Genomic DNA, 16,581 nt, shown 5'->3' with positions numbered 1-16,581 from the left:
GCTGTCTAAAGGAGGCAGGCACTGTGGGGGCTGAGCCCGGGGTGTGTGTGTGTGAACTGCTGAGAGCATGCCAATGAGCTCACCTCCCTTCTCCTACCATTCCAGCTGACTGCACAGGGGCATTATCACCCTAATTATATTTGTACTTTTTAATCTCTGGCTGTCGTTGGAGTGACGCTGAGCAGCCTTGCGCCCAGAATATTAACCACATCATTATATGGGGGAATTAAAAAGCCCAGGCATCCTGAGAAAGAGACAAAGCAAGGTAGATGGCAAGACCACAAAGAAGCAGTCAGGGCGGAGGCAGACTTTGTAAAGTGTCTGTAGGTAAGGAAATGGATAAGAGATCAAGTCCTCCTTCCTTGATGGGCAGAGTGGATCGCAAGCTGGGGGAGATTAGTTTTTGGACTGAAGAAAAACATGTAGCTAGTTGTAGGTTAGTAGTATCTTGGGGCCATCTATCCTTCTGAACTTCCCCTCATCCCTTTGTTCTTATGGACCACTTTCTATAGCCATTCTTCTTTTCCTAGGTCCCCCTGCTGCCCTTGACTGGCTAGTTTCTCAGGACGCTGCTTAGCCAGTCCTCTTTCCCTCAAGGCCTTTTGCTCACTCAGGTCTGCAAGATCAGAAGAGCTCAGCCAGCGACATATAGCAGCCCATGAAGAAGTAGTTAGTGGGGTGTAGGGATGCACAACCTCTCTTATTTCTACCCCATGTTGGTTTATTGCAGATGCTTTTAGCTTACCTTTGGAGTGTTCTGCATTGTTTTCAACTACTGCTGTTCTAATGCTCTATTTTAATCTGCTTTTAATGAACATACACAATGACCTGTATTGTTATAAAATGCTGCTGTGTCAATGTTTTAATGTTTTAGTTAGTGCTGTGCCAGAAAATAAATTGCATTTGCAAATTATCCAAGGGGACAGGAAAAAACCGGTGGAATTCTCATGGGTGGTGTGCAGAGTTTTTGTCATGCTTACTTTACTTTTGAGGGATATTTGTAAGAGCCCTTCCTTTCATTCAATAAATCATCTCATCAGTCCATCTACAAGTCTTTTCACCAGTTGTCTGCACTCGGTGGCCTTCCTGGGTGCATGTGCTTCAGTTAAAGCCCAGGCAAACTCCTTCCATGAAGCTTTTTTCATACCAGAAATTGTGGGCAGCCTGGGAGGCTGCAGAACATTTATAGGAAAGGTTCTGCATGCAGGCTTCCCACAGGCATCTGGCTGGCCACTGTGAGAACACGATGCTGGACTAGATGGGCCATCAGCCTGATCCAGCAGGCTCTTCCTATGTTCTTATGAAATACACTCTCTTGGACACACAATGTTGGCCACCTTGCAGTGATAAGGTAACCCCAAGACCCTTCAGCCACCCACAAACTCTGAAGTGCTTTGAGAATGAGGCTGAAAAGCAGAAGCACATTTTCAGGGGAAGAGAACTTTCAAGAAACTGGAGGACAAATTGTGGCACAGCACTAATTTCAGTATGGACCTGTGCTTTTTTTCTTGGGAGGGGGGAATGCAGGGGTACACATACCCCTAAACATTTTGTGAATCTAAGTTTGGCCTCGTTGAGGGGCAGTATTTCAATATGAGTAGGAAAATTAGAGTATCCCTGAACATTTTTAAAAGAAAAAAGCACTGGTATGGACTATGACTTGTGTGATATTATTATTAATTATAGAGGGTGGTTTGTATTTTACTATGATGCAAACTACCTTAGGAAAGTTAGCCCTGAAAGACAGCATACAAATGCTGAAACAAGCAAGCAAGCAAACAACCTATATGTGTTGTTGAGGGAAATGGGACGCATTAAGAATCCTAAGTATGAGAGGTCTCTGTCTGAAACATGGGCATAGCCAAGGGAGGGGCAAGGAAGGGCAGCTGTTCCCCAAATCAATAAAAATACATAACAAACTGAGGTTCTGACTCCCCCTAACAAAAGGCCTCCCCCCACAACAAAAGGCTTCCCCCCCCCAACAAAAATCCTGGCTATGCCCATGGTCTAAAACTTATTTTTAGTTAAGTTATCCTTTGGTGTTGGTCTCCAACTGCAACAGAGAGGCCCCTCATTCCACCGGAGGCATCCTTCCCCTGGCCAGCCTCTTTTCTTGTCCCAAACTATGTGTCCCCTGGTGCGAAGGCGCCAAGTGTTAATTCCGCACTAACAGGGCCTTTGTGAGCCTAATTGCCTGATAAACATAATTGAATCTTATGGATTGCCCTGGTGTTATTGCATGAGGCCATTTAAGGGAGTTAATGGGAGCGGAAAGTGCCGCTGTAATTCCTCCTGCCCTTGCAGTAGCATTGCAGAGGCTCCTTGGGAGTTGGAGGCAGGCTTTGCCTCACTGCAGGCCATCTCTCTCTCTCTCCCTTTGTTGCGCTAACCTCAAAGAGAGAGAGAAAGACAGAGAGACGGAGATAAGGTCTGCTTCTGGATTATGACAAGAGCGCTTCTTTGTACTTCAGAGCTTCTCTGTGACTCATTGAACATTTGCATGAGAACTGATCTCTTGTAAGAACCCTGGAATGAAGCAGGCGACTTGTCCTCACAGAGGGGGATGGAGTGCCCAACATGGAGCTTAGCCATGCAAGTTGTTTGGATGACACAGTGCTTTTAGCCTGCATCTCAGCGTCTGAGGCAACTTCTTCAGGCAGACATCTATGCTTGTGTAGTTTGATTTAAGCCTTTACATAGACGAGATCTTTCTCTCCTAAGTCATCCTTGCTTTGTTCAGCATTCAAATGCAAACCCCAAGAGGATATGACTAGGCTAAAGCCCAGGGCATAGGATCTTCTCAAAGAGCTAGCAACAACAACTATTCTCATTCTCATCCAGGCAGTTGAAGTAGAGTCAGCTAATCAAGATTCTGTCATAGCCAACCCACCTTCTGGGGAAAGGAGAAAAAGTCCAGGAACAAGGCAGACAATGGGTGCTTCCAAAGTAGGAAGAAACATGGGCTTGTGGTCCAGATCCACTCTTTCCCTTTATGTGGTATGCTCCAAAATGGTGCCTGCATGTGCATAAGAGGACTTGAACTCCTGCCTGGAGGAGTGCCTGGGAACTGATAGTAGTTGCTGCCTATGCCTGGTGTGATGCAGGGAGGTGCACTTGGAACGTGTCCCCCAAAAGAGAACACCCTTCACCTGAAAAGAGGATGCTGATTTGCATAGGCTAATTTGTAAGTATAGGTGCTAATCTAGAAATAGCTGCTATAATTTAAAAAGAAGTACAATGCATCTCACCATAGTGAGGAAGTCTATGATCAGGTGACTGATGTTTCTGCTCAGTGTGCTGTCGAGGTGCTGATTGTTGGACAGTTCCAAAGCCTCTTCTGTTTCTTTATTCTTAAACTAGACTTAGGCCAGATAGCCCTTCAAACAGAGGACACCTTCGAAACAGAGGACTGTCCTCTGTAAACTATGGCACACAACTACCCTAGTATCCCATTAACCTGAATTCACCAGCTCCCACCATAAGTGAGCATCTTTGGCAGCACATCCCAGGAGTGGTAGCAGGGATACGGGGAGTGCAGCTGTCATTTTAGAGCCATTCAGGGATTTTCTGAGTGATATATTTCTCCCTCTCCTTTCAGGCTGAGCATGGAAGTGATCAGAGGTGGTTTTAGGGCAGAGTGACGGTTACCCCCAGACTGGACGCTGAGTGGAGAAGGTGCCAGATAAGCATTTGCCCAGCTACAGGAATGGAGTGTGAGGGCTCTGACAGGGTCCTAGAGTCCTTCCTCCTTCCTAAAGCCTAGTTAGCACTTGCCCAGCTTTGGGAAGGAGGTGAGAGGGCTCTAGGACCCTGCCAGAGCCCCACACCTCATTCCTAAAGCCTGGCATGGCGAGAGGGCGCCTAATTTTGGCCTGGCTCAGGGCACCATAGTATCAAAGTCCACACCTGAAGTGATGGTGTACCTCCCCACTGCTCTCTGGGGTATAGAAGAATAGGACCCGCAACTTAAAGGATCCACAACTACTTGATCCACAAGTTAATGGATTGCAAACTGCACTTATAGGAAATTCAGGATTAACTTGCACAGCACTCAAAGGATAGATGTTTGAGAACTGTACTCTCTGTCCCAGCACTATTACTACAGCCTCAGTTTGTAAAAGAAGACATACAGGCACAGAAGGATAATTATGACAAAGGCTCAAAGATTTTTAGCTGTGATTCCCACATTGCAGGACTTTGGATTAGATGACCCTTGGGGTCCCCCACAACCCTCCAATTCTATGATTTGCATAAAACCCGAGTCTGTAAAAATGCAAAAATGACTGAGGCACATATGAGACTGCAAATTCCGATATGCTTTAGTCAGATGATGCAGCTGGGAAGAACAAAAGAGAACTGAGTTGTGAGCCAATAGTGGATGAAACAACAGAGAATGCAGATGTATTTACAACAGCCTGGGGTGTCAAAACAGAACAAATGAAGCTGTTGCAGTGGAAAATGTCAATGAAACTTCAGAGGGTGTTTTGAAGTTGGGCACAGATATCTGTGATTACATCAAGAGGCGAAGTGATGAAAACCTATTAGTTATAGAAATTAATGTTTTCTGTGAAGGGGATATATAATGATAGTAGAAACTAAAATGCTCTGTGAGTGAGTAAATGGACAGAGAAACACCAGCAGAAAATTAACACGCAGGACAGCAGCCATTCTGAGTGCTATTGTAATAAGAGTTGCATGACATTAACATTTGCTTGTTTCCCACTTCAGTTTGGCATCAAGGCTGCAGTAGTAAATATTATACCAGAGTTTTCCCCATTGAGGCCCTTGAAAGCATGCAGCCAAGTCCTCCTTTGTTCCATTCCCACCAATCTGGCTTGTGCCATGCCTAGAATAAATGTAATACCTACCAACTGGAATAAGCCACTGGGAACTTGATTGGAATTTCCTGACAGCTGGAGATTTATTAGCTTAGGCCAAATCTTCTTGGCCCAGATTGCATCAGGCTGATCTCTCTGAAGGAGAAGAGGAGATGGCACTATACCCCAGATGTGGGCACAGATGTTCCATTTGCTACTTGGACGCCATCCTTGTTTTGGCCTCTGTCAGTTCCAGGAACGGACTGAATTTCTTGTCAAAGTACATCCCAATGTCAATGCTGAATTACTCCACGAATACTCAAAACACCTCCTTTGCAATGACTAAATAAATGAAGAGGGGGAAGATGAATGTGTTATATACACATCTGATACCAATCACCAGAACAACTCATCTTGTTTTATTTCTGGAACAAAGTAACAGGTGAAGCAGTGGGTGGGGAGCATCTCCATTCTAAAGCAGATTCACATGATTTCTGCAGTGTATGAAGCCACTTGAAACAAATACATAGAGAAAAGCTGTTAGCGCAAAGTAGCTCCCCACACAGTTTGGACAGTTTTAATTACAGGTAACTCACAACTTACACACATTTAACTTGTGCACACTCAGCTTTACACGCTTGGCATATATATGTATGTGTGTATATATATATATATATATATATATATATATATATATATATATGGGCAGAAAGTGGGCAGGCATCTGGGGAAAAATATTCCAGCAATCCCACCCACCGATGAATCCAATGTGTTTTAACTATACAGTATGTGGTTTTGGCTCTATGCGTTATCCTTGGAACGTAACTCCTGCATAAGTTGAGAGCCGCCTGTATATCCTTGCAAAGTTGGGGGTTTTTGTGTGTAGATAGTATCCAAACCAATGAGCAGCTGCTTCCCACAAACAGAGAATTTCAGGACACCTTTCATCTGCCCCAGCTGCAACAAAACATGTCTCTCCCTTATCAGTCCCTACAGCCACAGCAGGCGCTGTAACCTTCAAACAGTTTGACTTCACCCCCAGAGGCACACCCCTCCATTGTCTCACAAGACACACAAATGCCAAGAGCAAGATGGTGGTCAAACCAATGAGAAACTGCTTCCCGCAGTGTCATGAACTGGCATGATACAGAGGAAGGGGAGGAAGATCCCAGCGAGGGGTGCAGCTGCAATTAGTATATATGAGGACAAGCAGGCCATTTTTTTCAGCCAAACTCAGTTCTGGCACCTCTCAGGTGGGTGTAATTGCCATTATAAGAGAACAAGGAAGGCGTTCATGGTGAGTTCTGGCACCTCCTTTTTGAGAAAAATAACAATGGCAAGGAGGATGTGGTTACTCAGTTGGATTAGGCTCAGGCCAGCTAAGGATCACGTTTCGTCAAGTGGAGAGGCACAGCTGCTCAGCTGGAGCAAACTCGGGTGCATCAGTCAGGATTGGGAAGGATAAAAGGGAAGCAAGTCTGCTCAGCTTTCTCCGTTGATGGACCACGGCTTGACTGCTTTGGGAAGTCTACGGGGTGGTGACTTTGGGATTGGCTCCAGGTATTCCAGTCCTGATCTTATGGATTGACCTTGGACCTTGCTCATTGTGTTGGACCTGGACCACTTGAACTGTCTGACTACTGTTTAGTGTTGCCCTTGGGACTGTACGCACTCTCACAACACGCAAACAGAGAATGCCACATAATTGGGTTTCAAGCAACTTAGCAATGCCACAATACAGGCCTGTGCAGAGAGGGGAGGAACCGGGTATACTTGTCCTGGGCCTTGGAGCTAAGCTGGCTGGGGTTCCCTGCCAGGGACCGGCTGCTTTTTTGTTTAAGTTTATAACATTATTCTAACCAGACTCCCACCCTGGGCCTCAGACAAGCTCTTGACAGGCCCGCCACAGTGGGAGCAATTTATGTACCTCCTTCCTTCTTTCTCCTCTTCCTTCTGGATCACAAAAGAAATCGGTGCAGCTCTCTTTTCCAAAAGTTAAGGTGTTAATTCTGTTATGCCAGAATTAACTTCTCTGTGTCCTGCCTCTGAATTCACTTGCAGCAGAATGTAGCAGAGACAGATGGTGTGTTTGGCAGCCAAGCACTTTGGGTATAAGGGGGGAATCAGGCCATCAACCCAAAACTGCACAGCTACATTACATCTTCTTACCATATTTCAGGTACAAGTAGCCAAGCTGTAGCAGCACTAAAGAGCTGTCATGTGGTGGTGGTGACAGCCCCCCTTGGATCAAAAGTTCATGGAAAGCAATGCAGACTGCACTGCCTCTTCATCATTTATTTAATAGCATATTGTGCAACAGCCTTCCGGTTTTATTCTTAACGAACCTTTGGTTTTCCTTCCTTCCTTTGGTATGTCACTTTCAGCTTCCAGATCTAACCTGCTGGCCTGGACAGTGGTTTTCTCAAATCTCATAGTGGCTCAGCACTCTTTCATGTATTGGGTTTTCCTTTATCAGAGAAACCTTTGGGAATATTTTTTCTCCAAAAAATAAACTGGTCTTTGAAGATGCTAGTTGCCATGGCAACCTGCCTCTTTAAAGAGGCACTTCTTTCCTTGCTTGATGCTGAGAGTTCTTGTTACCATAACAACCAGACCCTTCTCAAACCTTGGCTTGGGTTCTGTGTTGGGTTGCAGCCCCCAAATCAAGGGCCCTGTGACTTTCTGAGAAGAGCATGAGAGATCTGAGTAGTGGTGGTGGCATCTCAAAAAATAGATAGCTCCACAGCCTTTCCCCCCATGAACCTTAAGGCCTCTGTCTCCTGAAAAGAACATTTCTTGCTCTAATAACATTAGGATTTAATTTGACAGGGCTACCATCTAGTTCAGGGCTCCTCTAGGTGACCTATTTATTGAGCATTCATCCCGATCTGCTTGCACAAAGCTTATGTGGAGATTAATTTATATCTGCTCTTTATTGAACATTCAATCTTTGTTTGTGGAGAGGTTGTGTGACAATGAACATTCATCCTGATTTGCTTGTACGGTGTCAACGCATGTGCCAAATAATCATTTGTTCATTCCACACTTTTCAGTGCATCTCCCATCACTTTCCTAACTGCAACAAACCTGTTTCTTTTCTTTATTTTAAAGTGGATTTGTTTTCCTGGGACGACAGAGTGATTTAACCCACTTTAATTGTGCATACCTAAATTTCTGGTATGCACTTGAAGCTGTCCTGTAGCAGTCTGGAGGCACCCATAGATACCCATTCCTGTATATTCAGATTTTCTCATGGGGTTAGCATGCTATTATCCTGAGCACTGTATGAAACTACGTCAGTTCTCAGTCACTATAATTTAGCAAATGTCAAACAATATTTATACACATGTTTTTATATACAGCTTGGTTCCAGCAGGAGTAAAGTGGTGCTGAGATGTAGGTAGAGCACCTGTGCTAATGGGAACATCCACAGGCTATTCTCTAGGGTGTTCTTCAAAGGCCATTATGCTTGATAAAAGATTTTAATGTTAGATTCATAGAACTGTAGAGTTGGAAGGGACCCTGAGGGTCATCTATGTAAACATTTTTAACCAAAAGCAAACTACCCCCTCCATTCCTATCTCCCCCCACCTCTCATTCTATATATTACACTTCAACAAACGAAGTACCGTATTTTTCAGTACTGTACATACAGCCTAATAAATGAGGCAGTTTCTTGAAGCTTAGACTTCAGCTGGGGGGACGGGGGCAACTTGGCAGGAGATTGTGGACACTATGGCACCTGCAGGTGCCATGTTGGCAAAAGCATGTGTTGGCAATACAGGGGCAGAGGAAGGGGGTGCGGTGGGGGCGGGTCGCCCCAGTGTCACCACTGGGTGTGTGTGACAAAATGCCGGGCAGCACTCATCACGGGGCCTGCGGCGTACCTGAGCCACATGTCTCTCCTGGGAGTGACGCAGTGGCTTGGGTGCCTGCAGGCTCCACGCTGCCCCAAACGGTCCGCCCACCACCTCCCCCTCACCTGTAGGGCGACTGAGTGGGAGGAGGCAGGCAGATGCCTCGGAGGCCCCGTGGAGCGTCCTGCCATGGCTGGCCTCGCTCCGCGGATGGCTGGCTCTGCCTCTGGGCACAGGGCACGCGTGCCAGCCCAGGTGCCTGATCGGCTTGCTCTGCCGCTGTGGCAATACTGAGCTAGTTTTTTTCTCTCAGCATAACATTGGCAGCTTTCATAAGCATAAAACTGAGAAGACCATATCTGCAATCTCATGCTTATTCACTTTGTTCGTTATAGAGAGCACCTGTTTCCTCCCTGTTAACATTTAGGGATCTTCTGCTGTCTGCTTCACCCCAGACAGGCCACATCAGCACATACCGTCCTCAGCAGCATTCAGAGAAACCTCTCTCAGCAGCCATTCTCTCTCTCTCTCTCTCTCTCTCTCTCTCTCACACACACACACACACACAAACAGAAAACAGTTAAAAACAACAGTTACTTGTATAACAGTCACAACAGAATGGAATGCCTGTCTCATGTAACTCACAGTCAGCCAATCACATGAGACTGGCCACTGCCAAAGGAAAGACCCCTTGCTAAAAATACACAGCAATTCAACATACGCAAACATTCCTATTTCAGGAAATTAAACCACTATAACAGTCTGTAGCTAATGGCAACAGCTGAGGAGGCATCAGCACAACCTTGTTCTGACAATTATGGGGCACATCAGCAACATTTTTTTTGTTATTAAAAATGTTTTCATGTGTATTGATATGAGGGTCACACCATAAACTCAGGTATTTTACCTGCCATCGAAGAAGAAGATAGACTGGATACTACAGATAGGTGTATTCAGAAAAACATACATTTAGAAATACAAGCTGACTTGTACTTAAATTCTACAGTTCTCTTCATTGCTTTCACAGGGGGTGAAGTGTCTTGAAAAAGCCTCACCCACTTCAGACAGCCTTACGGTCCTCTTCACTGCTTGAATGTGTGATCTTTCAAAAACTCCACCGACTTCAGACATCCCTGGACAGAAAAAACACAGAGACAATGAAGGAGATGGCTACCATCCAATAGCATCATCCAGGCAGCTTCACTGTCTTCTGCCTGGCAACTTCACCCACTAACTTCAGCTTGCCAGCTTCCATGGGTTTCATCTGTTCATGAGTATCCACGAGTTGTTTTTCACACCTCACATTCATGCACATGCACACATCATTCACCGTGAGCACATTCACAACCTCTCATTCACACGCAAAAGCATATTCCAGCTGACATCTGTGAAGGATGCCAATGGACTCATCTTTCACTTGCCATTCTTTTGCATTCATGCCCTGGCTCCAACCCACAAATATCCACCGGTTTCTGTTGAGCAGCTTCTGAAGGTGAATCCCAACCAGCTTACATCCATAAATATCAGCCTGCTTATAGCCTTCTGGTATCCACTGGCTTCTGGAAGCAAACTCCACCGGTTTCCACCCACCAACATCTGCCAGCTTTTGCCAGGTCCATGACTAGACATTAGCCAATTTCCAACCAAGCTGTGATCCCTGTCAGCAAGTAAAGTTGCCTTATTATTGCTCCAAAGCACTCCACAGCCAGATGATCGGCTCTGTCTGTCTGCCAATTCACCGCCTCCAAGTGGAAGTAGACAGGGCAATGCAGAATGTCACAGGTGTTGCCCACTGTGTTTTGTTGGGGAAGATGAATAGGAGCCCAGCTGCCATGCACTTTTGTGATGGCACAGGTAGACTGTAGGCAATGGCAATAGCTGGAGATGCATCACAATTTTGTCAGACCTCACAGTTGTGGCTGCCCCTCAGCAGTGAGTGAGTGAGTGAGTTATTTATTTATTGAATTTATATACCGCCCTATACCTTTGGGTTCTTGTTTATTATTAGAAATATTTATAGACCACCTGAATAAGAAATATGGATTTCATAATTAGAACACGTGTGTAATACAAATGTATAAAAGCTATAATTACCCATTTTCTGAGTACAGCTGGTGAGTCTGGTGGGTCCCACTTGACTTGTGGGCTGTGGGTTTCCTACCCCTGCCATAAAAACCCAAGTGGTATATCCAACATTAGTTGCATTCGGAGTAGTCTTATTGCGTCAGTAGTCTTGGTAACTTTAATTTATTTTGATGGGTTTACTCAGAGTGTGAAATATTTGGATATCACTCCAATTATTAAAAGCACCAGCAGACAAAGATGTTAAAAGAAAAGATGACAAAAATACTAGTTTCACATTAACCCCCCCCCCCTGAAAAGTCTGAGAGCATTTCCTATTCAGGTGTATATAAGCATGATCAATATCAGTAAATTAACTACTATTCCCCTTTACGCATGACGTACGATTATTTCTGGTGTCAGTATTCCCTCCTCCCCATCCTCCATTGGCAGGTGAGAGCTGTTCATAGAAATCAATGGATAAATCTGGAATTTTAGTTCGCCTATAATCACCTAAAACAAAAGGTGGTAGCAAAGACAGGACCTTCTTGTGCTCTCTAACTTGGGCCTTGTTACATTTTAAAAAAATATTTGTTTATATTTACCATACTTCTCCATTAAAACATGCTCAAAGCATGGTTAGAAAGTCCTCAGGTACAGTGGCAGAGGATGGGCACCTGCTTTCCCCATTTTGGTTTAACCAATTTCCTCCCTTCCAAAAGCTTTCTTTTAAAAAAAAACAACCTGCCATGAAAAAAATGAAGTTTTAAAGCCTTTTCAAGGAAAGCGAAGAGAGAAAAGAAGGGATTATTGGAGGAAAGCTGAGGGGAGTTCACCCATCACTGAGAAATCCATGTAAGAGCTGGTGATAAGTATTATATATGAAACTGTGTGCTTTCACTGAGAGCCCAGAGATTTCATGCCCCCTTGCAGCTTATGCCCAAGCTCACCTCTTTGTCCTCATGCCCCATAATAGTAACAGTAGGCATTTTTCTGCAACACTTATTGTAAATGCCTCAATTAAGCAATTTCTCTACAGTTCATTGAACAGCTTCTGGGAAGAGCTCAAAGGAGTCTCTGTATGCAACGTCTCCTTCGTCTCTTTGGTCTCCTCCAGCCAGCTGTGATCAGCCTTCCACAAGGCGCCACAGATGGCCAAAGCCCTGTGTCCTTTCAAAAGAAGTCCTGAGCTTGGAGTGTCTCAGGCAGGGAAAACAGGCCATAGCGGAGTGCAAATACTATCTCCTTAGGACAGAAAGCTGTTTGATGCTTTCTGGTTCACTGCAAGCTGGGGACATGTGCCTTCTGGTCTCATAAAAGCCCCACTAATATTGTCAGCGTTGCCAGATTGTCACTTTGCAGTCTTTGGCCTTGTTGATACATAATTCTAAACCGTGCTTTATGAAACCATGTCTTAGCGTTATGTCTGAACCCAATCTATATTTTGTGATTGCATTTTTGGAGGTAATTGTATTTTTTAAAAACTACTTTTAATGGTTTTATTTGATCATCTGCGGAAGCAGACAAACGTTGGCTCCCTCGGCCTGTAAAGCGAGATGAGCGCCACAACCCCAGAGTCGTCTGCGACTGGACTTAACTGCCAGGGGTCCCTTTACCTTTAATACAGCTTGTGGTTAACTTGTATGTGAATCCTTAGGTTTCAACTGCAAAAACCTCCCTCCCACCCAATAATAATAATAATAATAATAATAATAATAATAATAATTTTATTATTTATACCCCACCCACTCTAGGTGGCTTCCAGGGCATATAAAAACATAATAACATATTAGACATTAAAAACTACCTGATACAGAGCTGCCGTTTTTCTTTGAGAGAAGCCCCACAATACACTTCACCTCAGGAAAGTGCCTGGGAGCAGCACTTCATTTATTTAAAATATTTATTGCCCGCTCTTTTCCCCCAAGAACAGACACAGAGAGGGTTATATCAAAAGTTAAAACGCAGCATATATTTCTCCCTTCTGTTTTATTATATATCACATCATTCTCCATAAAAATGAAAGCAACAACCACAGTTGGGCATTAGTATACAGCAAATGCAGGAAGGAAACGGTGCCTCCTCAGCTGATGCCTAAAACACATATGGGTCGGTGCCAGTGGTATAAATACTGTAACCTGGTTTAACCCCTTAATCTATTTTAAGGGATGAAGGATTCCTGCTTCTTCTGCTCTTTACTTCCACACCACTCCCCACAGTAATCTTTATGGTCATCTGCCCTCCTTGCTTCCACCACCACCAGTTGCCAGTGGATGGAAGAAGCCCATAATCCCATTGGACAAACTGAGGACGAAAATGGGAAGGAAGCCCCTTGCCCCCACAACGAGGAGCTGCTGCTGTTGTGGTGAAGGTTGGGGCACTTATAGACTGACCTCCTGCATTTCTTTGTTTTGGACAAAGTGGGGCATAGATCTGCATAGCATTTGGACATGCTAAGTTATATGTAGAGGTGAAAATTTGAGATCCCATTGCCCATTTATGACCCAAGAACCGGCATATTCTGCCATTGTCCCTGCATCATGCCCTTCCTTTTGCCATACACAAAGCATCATCCACCACTTGATGTCTTGTAAAGGAAGTTTCTTTTTCGCCCAGGCTTTCCCTGACCCAGAAGACTGGACGCTGTTATGACTGTATTCCTGTTTTTAATTGAATAGCGCTTTGCTGGTTTTTATGTTGTATTTTAACGATACTCTTTTATTGCTGGTGGTTTTTTAAAAAACCCTTCAGAGATTTTTTTCAAATATCAAGCAGTTTAGAAATGCTTTCAAACAAATAAACATTTAATTTAAAGGGAACTCTTGGCCATAGTGTGGAAGACCTGTGACCAGTTGACCTGGATGCCTGCTCAGTCTGTGGTCCAGGGGCAATTGGCTGATAAGCAGTTTCGCCTTCCCTTCCTCTGGCTCTTTTTATGTAAACCAAACCTGGACCAGACAGTCCTTCAAATAGAGGACTGCTCCCTGTAAAATAGGACACGTAGCAGTTGTGGTGGGTAGTGATGGGGTACTTGAACTCTTCTTTGCTCAGCAAACCCCTGCTGTCCGGACTGATGTAAAAACGGACTGATGTAAAGTGAAAGGGCCATGTAATCTCTCCAGCCTTTCCGCATCTTCTCCCACTGATGGCAACTCTGGTACTTTCTCCTGTGCTACCCAAGTTAGTGCTGCACTGAACAACCCAGAATTCTTGTGTATTTGCATAAATGGTAAAGGGACCCCTGACCGTTAAGTCCAGTCACGGACGACTCTGGGGTTGCGGCACTCATCTCGCTTTATTGGCCGAAGGAGCTGGCGTTTGTCTGCAGACAGCTTCCGAGTCATGTGGCCAGCATGACTAAGCCACTTCTGGCGAACCAGAGCAGCGCACGGAAACGCCGTTTACTTTTCCACCGGAGCAGTACCTATTTATCTACTTGCACTTTGATGTGCTTTTGAACTGCTAGGTTGGCAGGAGCAGGGACCGAGCAACGGGAGCTCACCCTGTCGATTCGAACTGTCAGCTTTCTGATCGGCAAGCCCTAGGCTCTATGGTTTAGACCACAGCACCCCCCACGTCCCTTGTAAAACAGAAATAGGGACTAATGGGAGTCAGAATTCCATGATGCCTAGAGAGCCACAAGTTCACCATCCCTGGTCTAAAAAGTTTTGTACTTTGCATGGAGGCGTTTGATTTTTGTACATGTGTGAGTATTTGCATGCATTTAGAAATGGAGCAGCAAACCCAGTTCATTTCTACCGATTTGGTTTTCAGCCAACATGCTGCTGCAGTCATAGCTCTGGGTTCCTCCCCAGCAGCTGGAGCAGCTCTGCTTGTGCTTTGAATTCTCCAGCATGGGGTTTACCAACTGGGGCAGTAAACCTGGGAACAGCAGCAGCAGCAGCAGGAGGAGGAGGAGGAGGAGGAGGAGGAGGGAAAAAAAACAAACCAAAGGTTTACAGATTTCTTTTCTTCACCAGGTGGAGCTCTTGCACCTTTAAGAGCATCAGTGAGAAGAAAGATTATTTCTGTTCTGTCCGCTTCTGCAAGTGCCTCTTCTCCATCCCACTGCAATGCTGCGATGGTCTGCTCAGCCACTACTATGATCTGCAACTGGGGCTCCCTTACTTTGTGTGTGTGTGCAGTACAGGGATCATGGTGGTGATTATGATCTCAGCTACAATTTCAGGTGGGCAGGGTGTCTACAGGATGAGACAACTAGAGTAATCTTTGAAGGTTATCAGATTGTTCTTCTCCAGGGAGAAATCTGGAAACCTGGCCAAATCACTCCTCCAGCCGCTTTTGGCTTTCCTTCAGAATAGATGGTTGCCAAAATGCACAGTGATAAGAGAAACTTGAGATGCCCTTTGAGATCTCCTTAGCCAGAGCATTGAATGTCTCAGCCCCTGTCCAGTGCTGCTTACTCGCAAAATGCAAAATAACCACATTAAGTCGATCCGTTTACAGCATGACTGCTGCTGGATGGTTGGAAAGAGACAATTGAAGGGTGGCTGGTGTGTTAGTTTGTTCCTTACCGCTACTGTCATCTGCAGGCGATAGTAGCACACAGAAAACCCCAGCATTCCCCCAGCTGCAGTATCTCTGTAGAGCTTTGTCTCTTCCTAGAATCCTACTGGTCCTGCTTGGCTTTATTTCTGGAGCAGCAAGACAGTGGAAAATTGAATCTGAATCCCTATGGATTCGTTTCTCCCATACTAGCTGCCATGGAGCCAAGACTAACTGAGATCGCATCCTTGGCTGCAGCAGTTCCAATTAACACAGCCCTGCTTGCTTTAGCAATTACCTGCCGATGGCTCACAGCCCGCATCCAGATGGAGATCAGCTGGCAGAGTTTTAAACAGGCAGGCTGAGGAGTTTGACTAACAACCAATCCTCTGAGGCAACTGTCTGTGGCACAGTGTTGATCTGGAGAAAGCTCTTTTCCAGACTGCACATGCCTGAGGTAACCACACAGTACATGCAGCCCCTCAAAATTACGGCAACATGCTCCATGTTTTTGCCTTTTAGAGAAGCAGATATTCTCCTGCATATACTGAAAGCTGCTTTGATATGGCCAAGTATTTCTGCAGAGGCTCAAATGACACATAAACTAAAGTACTCCAATTCTTTTCTGTATGGTTTTTTTTAAAAAATAAACACAAATAGGCTGAAACAGGCTGCCTCTGACCAGAAGACGCAAACATAGGACATGTTCACTCTGATTTGTTAGCACCGAGATTGCTTAACCCATTCCCCTTCAGTCCTCTTCCAGTTCAAAATCATCCTCCACAAGCTGTTTTTTCACATGCAAGGGAAAAGGATATGGGATCCTCATATCTTTGTTTCTGGAAGTGAAAAATAAGTTTAGGAGGGTGATTTTGAGCAGGGAAATGACAAGAGGGGGCAAAAAAAAAAAAAAGCCATGTAGCATTCCCTCATGTGTTTTTCTGTTCAGACAAGCCTGCCAGAGGCTGCTTTGGATTTAAACAAGTTTCCTTTAACATGTCAAAACTGGGGCTGTATGATCCGGACTGAGTAAAAGGGGCATACTATAAATGACGCTTAGTTGAATGCAGAATGTGCTCTGTTCTTAAAAAAAATACTGCTGTAGACTTTGAGGTGACCAAAAGGTAGATTGGGATTTACCATAGATCTCTGGGTGATTTGAAGTAGAACGGCAAAAATTTCAGAGTCCTAAATATTGAATGATGACAACAATTAAATGCCCCCCCTCCCATTACACTTCTTGCATGAAGAAAGTGTTGTTTGTGTCTTTTCAAGCGGTGTCACCAGGAATGGATTTCTCTGAGCTCCATTCAGTTTGGGCACTTTCAGAATTGTTTAAT

General features: G+C 44.8%; 3 long non-coding RNA genes across 3 annotated transcripts; 1 reads left to right on the top strand and 2 right to left on the bottom strand.

Annotated features, from left to right (window-relative positions):
• Positions 1-4,902: 4,902 nt before the first annotated feature.
• LOC310757916 lies at positions 4,903-7,874 on the bottom strand. The gene is made up of 2 exons (XR_014545567.1): positions 6,987-7,874; positions 4,903-5,159 (listed from the first exon to the last, which is right to left on the bottom strand). It is a non-coding gene; the product is annotated as an uncharacterized lncRNA (long non-coding RNA).
• Positions 7,875-9,609: 1,735 nt separating this feature from the next.
• On the bottom strand, positions 9,610-10,207 carry LOC310757858. The gene is made up of 2 exons (XR_014545500.1): positions 10,141-10,207; positions 9,610-9,807 (listed from the first exon to the last, which is right to left on the bottom strand). It is a non-coding gene; the product is annotated as an uncharacterized lncRNA (long non-coding RNA).
• A 289-nt stretch (positions 10,208-10,496) lies between these two features.
• Positions 10,497-16,287, top strand: LOC310757832. Its single transcript, XR_014545492.1, has 2 exons — positions 10,497-10,614; positions 14,716-16,287. It is a non-coding gene; the product is annotated as an uncharacterized lncRNA (long non-coding RNA).
• The last annotated feature ends 294 nt before the right edge of the window (positions 16,288-16,581 follow it).

The sequence above is a fragment of the Podarcis filfolensis genome, assembly GCF_964270895.1.
Source record: "Podarcis filfolensis genome assembly, chromosome: 1".
Classification (NCBI taxonomy): Eukaryota; Metazoa; Chordata; class Lepidosauria; order Squamata; family Lacertidae; genus Podarcis; species Podarcis filfolensis.
The sequence above is the reverse complement of the archived record's forward strand: the minus strand, read 5'-3'. Positions and strand labels throughout refer to the sequence as shown.